Source organism: Rousettus aegyptiacus, unplaced genomic scaffold (genome assembly GCF_014176215.1).
Source record: "Rousettus aegyptiacus isolate mRouAeg1 unplaced genomic scaffold, mRouAeg1.p scaffold_m13_p_11, whole genome shotgun sequence".
Taxonomy (NCBI): domain Eukaryota; kingdom Metazoa; phylum Chordata; class Mammalia; order Chiroptera; family Pteropodidae; genus Rousettus; species Rousettus aegyptiacus.
The window spans coordinates 50,037,633-50,048,392 of NW_023416286.1; positions in this window are offsets into that span (position 1 = coordinate 50,037,633).

A 10,760-nucleotide genomic window follows, 5' to 3' on the forward strand; every position below is an offset into this window, starting at 1 on the left:
GATAGCTATATTTTTGCAGGTAAAGCAACTAGTTTATGTTTAACAAGAAATGAGGCAAAAATAGTTTCTGGTCATGGATAAAGAAAGAACCTAAGGTCTTTCAGTATAGGGTGACTTTAGGCAAGTCACTATATTAATTACTCCGGGCTATACTTTTCTGCTTCTTTCATCTCTAAATTAAATCTGTATTAAATGATTACTTTTTCTCAGGCATTGTGAAGAATGCAGGGGACAAATAAATTACCATTCCCAACAAATGAACCTTAAATCTAGAGTAGCTGGGAGTAGGTGCAGGATATTCTCTAAGGCCATTTCTAACTCTGGTAATATGTTTTAATTACTTATTAAGATAATTATTTATTAATTGAATTATTTATTTGTTATTTATCTTTTCCAAAGCATTCACTATTCCTTGTTTCTTATAGGATAACATTTTTAGTCTAATATTTGAAAATGACCATACTCTGACCCAAAACTGTCTTTCTAACTTATATTTCTACTTCTTCCCTCCTGAAATCATCCTGTCCAGTTACAATGATTTCTATTACTGTTGGTGCCTGAACATTGGATCACCAAGGAGTCCGCTCTGATTTTCGAGCCCTCACCACTTTTCTCTGAACATCTAATTTCCACCTGTAGTTTACGAGCTAGAATGAGTCTTACTTTTCCTGTAGATTCTTCCCCCACAATTTTTGTGCATTTCCAGCAATTGCAGCATCCCTCTCATTTATACAGAATCGTGTCTTCAGATGTCCACCTCTCCCAGAAAGACTCTCTGACCTAGCCAGCCAGCTCTGCGTTCTCATAATATCCGCTGATTTCATCCTTCTCACCTTTCTTTTCATCCAAGAAGTTTATGAACATGAAGTAGCTTATGAACAGGAAGTAAGTTTGTAGACAGGAATTTTGTGGACAGAAAGTTTGCTCCATTCGTCTCTGAATCCCAAATGCCTAACAAACACAATGCTTGGCCTGGGGTACATGTTTGATAAAATATTGATGGTGGATAAATGGATGCTTCGGTACTTTTTTCCCCTCTCTCATAATGTTGTTTTACCTTGAGTGTGTAGGGAACAGTACTGCTAAGCTTTAATTGCTGTATGACACTCCAAGTGTGATTTACAGAGAAGATTTTCAATTAACAAGATTCCATTTTCAACTTACAAAACAGTTATATTTTCAGGCCTTTCTCAAGAGCTAATAATTTTCAAAAATTACTTAATCAGTTGCTAAAGATTTTATAAGTCACTATAAAAGTATTCTGTGATAATTAATTACATACAATTAGAAATGTTTAGATATTTAGAAACACCTGGATGTCCTTAGTAGGTATGTCAAATTTGTTTCATGATGTTTTCACAATCATACTAGAAAAAATGTCTCTAAAATTTTTTGAATTATTTTTTAAATTAATTCTGCTTCAATTAAAAAAAAATCTTTAAAACCCCCAATAATGGAAATCCTTGGGTTCAAAGCCCCTGAAAGGCATTTGAAGCACTTTTGTGTATCCTGTTTTATTTGAGCCTTAAAATTAATAGTGAGGTAGGAGGCTTCCAAATTTAAGTATTCTTTTACACTTAGGGATGAGGAAATTAGGTTTAACACCCACCTTCGTAGTGCTGTATAAAGAGCAATACCCAAACTATAATCTCGTTTGTTATGTGGCTAATCTGTTAGCCACATAACCTGAAAGTTGGAAACACTCTTAATCTGAACAAGAAGAAATGAAAAGCAAATATGACAACCAAGAAAAGATAGGGATCTAAAAACTGTTGTTGTTACATAACATGCTACATAACAAAGCGTTTGAGAACTGGTCCTCAACCCCCTGAAGTCAAATACCGCCTGCCCTTCACCCTCTGAATTCAGGTTTATTGCTTAACTTCTGGGGCTTTAGCTTCCTCATCTGTGAAATGGGGATTGTATGGATTAATATGCTTCAAAATCTGTAAAGCCCTTACATCAGTGACTGCTACATTATCATGGTATGTGCTTGCTTTTATTATTACACAAATGAATTTGATAACAAAGTAGTAACTAAGCCAGCTTCATGCAATATCTTGTTTGTGTGTATTCTGTTCTTTATTCAGTTCATTCATTTATTCATAGATAAACCATTTTAATAACTACTTTTCATTCATGTTGGGTGCATGTTATGTAAAAAGCAGTGTGTTAGGTGTTGCGTGTTTATGTAAGATCTGGAAAGAAGTCTCTCCACCTGAGCCCCTGAGGCTGCAGGAGAATCATGAACATAGTCTCACCAAGCTACCTCCCAAAGGGATGAGACGTGAACTGAGTATGCCTCTCTCCTCGCAGCCCCAGCACCACAAAACACATCTGTACAGCTTTCATTCTCTTCACACAGTCCCCCTGTCAGCCTTGCCAGCATTCACCTGCTATGACATTCACCAGGTTGACCTCTGCTCCTTGGGAAGTAGAGAAGTAGGAGAAGATGCTCTCCCCACAGCCTCCAGCCTAGAAAGGGTCACCAAGGATATATCGCACCACTCCTGTTTTTTCTATTTTTTAGCAGATGTTGTTTCTATGAATGCTCTATTCCAACCTCTCTCCCCATGACGTGCGGAGTATTTACACAGATGTTCTGAAATAAGCATTGCCCTTTTTATCCAAAGATGTGTATCATGACCCCCTGCCCGCAATAATTTCCACTCTTCTTTAATTACTGGTTCCTGATTTTTCTTTAGAATCACACTGAGTTTCCGCGAACACTCCCAAGAGATCCTTTGCTCTACTCTGCCACTGCTCAGCTCCCACTCCTAGGTTCTCTAGAGAATTTCCATACCAGCTGCAGAATTACTCCCTCCTCTTGCTAAATTTCTCCTGTGACAAGATGCATATCACTTTGCATCAGGTTGCATCATGTGATGTCAGAAAGCTGAAAGAAAACAAAGTTTTCCCTTGGGCACCAGGCACTGACAGCAACAAAGGAAACTTGTGGACGGGAGCAATCCTGGGTTTCGATTGGAGAACATCTACCTGTGACTTTAAATAATCATTTTTTTAGATCCACCTTCCATATTGTATTTTTTTCACGGACATTAAAAACACTTTCTTCTTTTTTAGGTGTCTTCTGAGACTTAAAATTCATTTTGTTTGTATAATAACATTCAAGGTTCAGTACACCACTTGATTTTGTGTTCATCCTCGTCCAAGGATAGATGATTAAAATATCATCAACAATATAGGAGCACCTTGTAGATAACCTCACCCCAGAATTAATACTCTTTTGATGACTGTCCTGATTTGCTAAAAAATCACTTATTGTGAACAACTTTCTTGGAATTAGAAATTTTGAAATAAAAATTTATATGTAAAAAATGTATATGTTATACTGTTTAAAACAGAGGCAACAATATGACTTGAATTTTACTTATTTTTTTTGTAATGATTTCTTATGCTGGTGTTCTTTGATTAAATTTCAGAAAAGAGCTTTTACCTGCTATTGGTACTTTTTCTCTAGTTAGATGCTAGTCCACATGAAACTGCAGAGCCAGCTCAAAATGGTATCCTGTTTGATGAGGAGCTGAGTTGTTTTTCGGGGACAGCAGACCAGGACTATAGGTCATGCAGGTGAAGTATGTGCAGAGGAAAGAACTTTGGCCTCCAGCTTCACCTGGAACCAAAGTCTCGCCCCTCATCCCCAACCAAAAGACCAGGACATAATCAGAACTTGAACATCAGAACTCTTTCAGAAACTGAGGGTCCATTGTCAGGGAAATTCATTGTTGAAGCCTCTTTATCATAAATGGCCAAGTTCCAAGATCCTCTCCAATTAAAACCTGCCCCACCAGCGTGACAACATACCTGTTTTCTCTAGCCCTGAAAAATCCTGAATCTAGTCCAGTGAGCAAGATTGATCTGAAAGACCTTAAGTCTCCTATCTTCTTGGTTGGCACCTTCTCAATTGATAAAACTTTCTTTACTCCAAACTCTGACATTTTGAGTTTGGGTCTTTCGAAGTATAGGCACATGGACTTTTTGGTTCAGTAACACACATGCCAAGCTAAAAATTTTTGAGAGTGCCAGGCCCTGCAGGGAGATAGCTAAGACCCTTTTTCAGAGGAAAAGTTTCAGCTGTTCAGTCTTTTGGAGAGGCTGTGGACCTGCCCCACTGCAGACGTAAAGTGATGTCTATAGGGAGGCTTTTGTGCTAAACTTCTCTGATGATCAGGAATACACATGCACAAATGTGGAAAAATAACTCAAACACTATGATCTGGATCTTCAACTCACAGTTCTAAAATAAAGATAAATAAGATAAAATTAGTCCAGTGTGCTCCCTGCCCATAATTTCTCCATCAATGCAGAAATCAGGCCACCATGAAATCTTCAGAGCTGTAGTCACCCTGACTTCTAATTTCCTTCCATAGGCCAACTTTGAGGGGTATCCCCAAAACAGAAGACCAGGAAAGAATGGGATTGAGGATTCTGTCTTATGCTCTATTTTCCCAAGATAATCTTGAGTTTTTCTTTGTGTTTGAGGACATTTTCTCAACTACTTTGCAGGCACAGGGCAATTGGTTCCAATGCTGGTGGGATAATTATGGAGGGCAAAGGGGAAAGTCGTGTGTGGGTAATAACAATCGTTTTGCTTGCTCTGTTTCTGAGCATGTCTGGGAGAGTTGAATTCCCCATCTTGGAATGGTGCTGTGTAGAAGAATAGGGTTTAGGGCTGGAAGTTCTGGGGCTAGATATCCCTCAAATGATCCAGTCTCACAGTTCTTGACTTCTATAGTTTATAATCGAATAGCGAATCCTCTAAAGGTCATAGAACAAAACTTGACAGACATCAGATTTTGTAATTTTATGTGCTCTGTACCAGAGCTACACTCAGAGCTTCCCCACTGTCTGCCTGCTTTTCTCTTTCCCTTCTTTACCCCCATCTGAGAGTGGAAACCTGATTCCTATCTTGCTCAGAGTTGTGGAGGCCCATTGCATGGCATCTTCCTGTTCAGCTTTTTCCCATCTCATATCTTATGCCTTTGTTTTCCCTCTCTGTTCTCCAATCGGATGAATTTTCTTCACTTACTTGAGCACAACATGCTCCTATAGCCTCTGGCCTTTTGCAGATTCAATTTCTTTTGCCAGAAACACTCTCCACTTCCTCTTAGACCAGATCATTCCCATGGATCCTTTAGGGATCACCTTAAACATTATTTCCTTAAGGAAATTTTTTTCTGCTCCCTCTCAGATTAGGCATATTACCCTATTTTATGACATCTCAGTGCTATGTACTTCTTTCATTTGTTACAAAATAGGGTAAATACTTTTGAGATACACTGATGTAATTTTATGCTTTACATTTCTTGGTTTATGGCCTTTTCCCTTCCCAGCCTGGGCAGCCACCTGTCCTCTTGAGCAGGAGGGCGATCAGCAATAATGTGAAGATAAGCAGCTTTTGACATGCTAACTAGGATTTTTTTTTTTTTTTATTTAAGTTTTACTTGGAGACACACAAGCCCTGAAAGCTAAACTTCACGGAGAGAGAAAAAGATTGCCCAAGTTTGGGATCTCCCTTTTTGACATATGCAAAACTAAGCAAAGCATGTTTGACCATGGAGTTTTGTCTAAGGAAGCTGTTGATGAAACTGAGGGAGAAAGGGGATACCCCGACTGGTCCCAGGAAATTGTGCAGCAGAGAAGGTAAAGCACAGCAAGATAAAGACGTTTGAATACCTATTGCAGTACATGTACACCCCTGACTCGGGGCCTGTTCTTCAAGGTTGACAAGGCACAACACTGGGGAGGTGTGAGGTGGGAGTGAGGATGTGGGAGGGTGCGAGTCTCCTGCAAAAATCCAGAAAGATCCAGGATAATTTGTCCAGAGTAGAGGGCTTTAGTTGTGCTTCTCGTTGAGGACTTTGGGAGTAGATGGCCTTGTAACTGCCCCTGCTCCAACACCTGGTGGTCATGTCAGACAATGGTGACTGCACAGCACAAAGAGATAGGGTGAGTGTCATGTTCCGATAGGAACATGGAGGGAGTGGATGGTAGCTGAGAACATTCCAAGAACATTTCTGCAGGGAAGGCCACCTGGACTTAGAATTCAACAGGTCATGGACAATATGAGGTGGCCCATGGGACCAAGGGAAAGTAAGACCTATTGAGCAAGGGAATAGCTGGTATTTTCCAGAATTCCTGAAGTAAAGAGACTAGTTATTGACTCGCCAAAAACTTCCGCTGTGAATAGCAGGAAGATATGAGTCATCTGGGACAACTACGTCTGAGGGTTCAAGAATCTGGAAAGATTCTGTGAACCCCAGAGGCTGCACATATTAGTAGTGGTCAGTCCATTCATAGTAACTGGCTCTGCATTCAGATCTGTATTTGAATCTTACATCCACCATATACAAAGTATATAACAATCAGTATGTTATTTAAACTCTGCAAGTCTCAGGTTTTCATTGATAAAATCTTGTTTTGTTGCTGTGAAAATGCAATGAGTTTAGACAAGTAGAACAATGAGAGCAGTGTCCATTGGACAGAGAACACAGTGATGTTCACCATTGTTCTGTCAATATATTTTATGACTGTTTTTTTTAGAGCAGTTTTAGGTCCACAGCAAAATTGAGGTGAAGGTATAAGAGTTCCCATATTACATTTGATGTTCCATACTCTCAGCTTCCTCCATTATTAACCTTCCCCGTCGGAGTGGGACATTTGTTATAACTGAAGAACCTCCAATATTGGCTAGAGTCTATAGTTCACATTAGGGTTCACTCTTGGTGTTGTACATTCTAAGGGTTGGGACAAATGCATAATGGCATGTATCCATCCTTATAGTATCATACACATAATTTTCACTGCCCTAAAAGTCCCCTGAGCTCCACCTGTTAGTATTGTTAGAAAGTAAGCTTCACCATAGCAAAACCCGTATAATTCTTTTTCACCAATTGATCTTCAATTGCTAGCTAGTAAGATGCCATACATATAATAGAGAATTAACACAATTTTTTTGAACAAATGTATAAATGAATGAAAGGAAAGCTTTAAGCTAGAACAAGGTGAATTTTTTAAAGAAATGCCATTTGTGTTAATAACAAGAAAAAAATATAAAAAAGAAAAAAGAACAAAATTATTGTCAAGGTCATTCATCACAACATAAAATAAATATAAAATGTACTAAACTTACACAACGTAAAACAAGATTTCACATTAGATTTTATACACACACATATTCTGAAACAAAATAACACAGAAAATATAAAAATAAACAGATGAACAAAGAAATGTAAGACAAATGAAAAGAACTCAAAATAACAATGTAAATATCAGATGAAAAGGGAAAATAAATAGTAAGAAATAAAGTCAGTTATTTTAAATAGATTTTTTTAAAAGTACAATTCATTATGAGACTATAATAGCTAGGAATATTTATGAGCCAGATAACATAGCATCAAAAGATATCAAATAAAAGCTGTTCGAAAGGTAGTTATAAATTGGGAAAGCATAGTCTTAGGATATGTTAATAATTTGTCTGTTCTTTATATGTGTTAAGTGGACAAATGTTAAAGAGAAGAATCAAATAATGTCATAAATATATTTTATTTAAAAATTACGTTATCGTCAAATGTCCACGGTAGTTAAACATTGTTTATAACCCTTGTCTCAAGAAACTTCCAGTAACTTCCACAGGCCATATTTTCTGACAAGAAAAATAAATTAAAGTGATTACAAAATGTTCAATGTAAAAACTAAAACAATATGGAAATTAGGAATGCTCCCTAAATAATCCTTGTGGGCAGAGAAAGTTAAAACTGAATAGAAACTGTTTAGAAGGTAACAGTGAAAATATCACATACCATAATATATGGGATGCAACTCAGATTGTGATAAAGAAAACTTTTTAACTTCTAAAGCTTTTATCTATTAATAAGAAAGAATATAAATATATGATCTAATCTACTACAAAAGCAAAACATCAGACATAACAAGCTTTAATTAAAACATGAGTAAGAGGCTAATAAAAATACAATAGAAATTAATGAACAAAACCTGAAAGCCTGTATGTACAACAAACATAGTAATTCAAAATCTAATTCTGAAATGAGAGCATGGCAGAGGGGAAGTGCCGTGCCATGCTGAGAGCCCAGAACCTCCTCGCTTGGAGCCAGACTGCCCATCTCAGCATTTCTCCTCCTACCTGTGGTCCTGAGAAGACTGCCTAAACCTCTGGTGCTTCAGAACCCCCACTCTTCAGCCTGAGTTACCATTTGTAAAAGTACTTAGAACGGAATTTTCAAAAAGAAAATCTATGCATGTTTGTTACGTAAACAAAAAATACGGACAGGAGATTTCAAAAGTAAAACAATACTATGCGTAGCTACTAGTAATACATTGAGAAATCTAGCTGAAATATGTGAATTTCTGGGAAAATATATTTACCAAATGTAATATAAGGAGGAGCAGAAAACTTGAATTTATCAATGCAATGGAAGACACTACATTCCAATGGAAATATACTCCATTGGTAGAAAAATAATTTTTATTCATTCTTTCATTTTTTTAACAAATATTGATTAATTGTCTACTATGTACCTCCACTGATTTTATTCTGATAAAGGTAAGATAATTATTTTATCTTCATTTTTTTAAATTTCAAACGTAATCTATATTCCTTCTTTAAGAAAAATTAGAGAAAGAGTAGATGGAAGAAGAGGAGGAGGAGATCAACTGGTCAACATAAAAATCCAATGGCTTTATCTCTTCTCTCCAATCTCACCTGTCTGCTCTGTGTCCTTTTAAATGTTTATCTATCTGCCTGCCTGCCTATCATCTATCTATCTATCTATCTATCTATCTATCTATCTATCTATCATCTATCTATCATCTATCTTTTATCTGTCCAATTTATTTGTGCATATGTGCATTTAGCTTCTATAGTATAAGGTTATCCATCTATTCTGCTACTCCTTTCTTTCACATTATGAATGTCCTTCTGTGTCAGTACATAGTGTTTTAATTATGCAAATTTTGCTCTCTTCAAAACAATGCATATAATTGAATGTGTAGCAGAGAAAATGTAATTCCATGTCGCTCACTCTTACCACTTAAAGAAGAGTGATCCAAGGCCAAGCTATTCTAGTCTTTAAAAATTCTTTGTGAGTTTACTTAGCTGCCACTGGTTCATTTGTATCATATTGTCTTCTATCTTTTGTTGTGGGAGCTTTTAGAATTTTCTTTTTATTTTTGTTGTTTTTAAATTTGATCAGGACCTATTTGAGTATGAATATATTTTTCTTCATCCTGTTCTGCTTTTGATGGATCATTATATAAGAAACTTCAGCTTTTGAAAAGATGCTTTAATTATTTCTCTTACTGTTTCTTTCCATTAACATTTCCGTTCTCTATTTTTAAAAATCTCTATTAGATAGTTCGACCCCCCTAGATATATCTGGCAAGACTTTAAGTTTTCATTTATTCATTTGTCTGTTTCTTTTTTTTTTTCTTGTTTCTTTTTGGTCATTATTGTTTGTTTATTTATTTTTAGATCTGAGAGACTTATTCGACTATACCTGCTGGCCATCTTGTCTCCATAGTGACAGAGAGCCCTCAACTAGATAAGTAGCGTGGTATTTAATCAAATTTTTATTTTTTCAATTCTATTTTAATTATTAGTACCTCTTCCTTTTTGTGAGTGCTATTTTCTTCTTTTTCTCTTTCCCCTCTCCCTTCCTCCTTCTTCTAATTGCAGCCACTTCTAAATTTATGGGTGCAATTTCCTCTCTAGTATCTCAAGATCAAATTGAATTATTATTATTATTATTATTCCTGTTTCCTCTCAGGTGAGCTGTTTTATTTGGTCATCATTATCATTATCTTACATGCTGGTATTTTCCTTCTGTCTTGGGTGGCCCTTGGTTTAGTTCATTTTTATGAATGAAGGCCCAGTTGATTTACGTAGGTGGTGATTGTGGGTTTCCTCTGTAGTATGCACATCTGTTTCCTGAGCAGGCTTCTTCCATCAATGGCTAACTACGAGCCCCATATAAGTGGGTGAGGCATCAACAGCAGGAAGAACAAGCAGCGGACATCCTGGGGACCTCCTCCTTCCCCACGCCCCTCCTGGGCCAAGCGCCAAAATGGGGCGGTTATTCCCTGAGAGTTGATAACAGCACAGAGATTTTCTAGCTTTCTCAGTTCATGGCTGTTTCATTGTCTCAGTGATTTTTTCATAGCATCCCTGAGCCAAAAGAACTTCCTAACAGTCTTCATTATAAGTAGTTAGGTCTAAGCAACCTATTAACTATTTATGTCCTAACAATTTGGTAACCTATTGAAAACTAAAACATATAAATTAAAAGAGAAAACAATATTTCTTTTTCATGCTTAAGTAACCCCGATTTATTAGTGGTGGGCTGTATGTGCCCATTGGGAACTGCACAACATCTCAAACTCTGTGATCAGATCAGATACCTCTTCCCACATTTTCTGTCCCACCTTGATTTTCTAGTAGCACTTGTTTTTTATTCTAGCGATGGCTAAAAATCTTGCTTCTCAAAGATATGACATCATGGAAAGGAATGTCGTTCAATCTAAACTTGAAGCTATGAACTGCTTAACACAAACATTTCTCCTGGTGTCTGACAGCTGTACAGGAGGACTATGTTTACCCTGAAAATTTAAAACAGCACAGTGACATTATGAGTGTGCCATGGCAACCTGGGCCTCTTGTTGTCTACTCCGGAGCACAGCAATTTTCATATTTTCTCATCCTACTAGCTCATAGAAACATGATG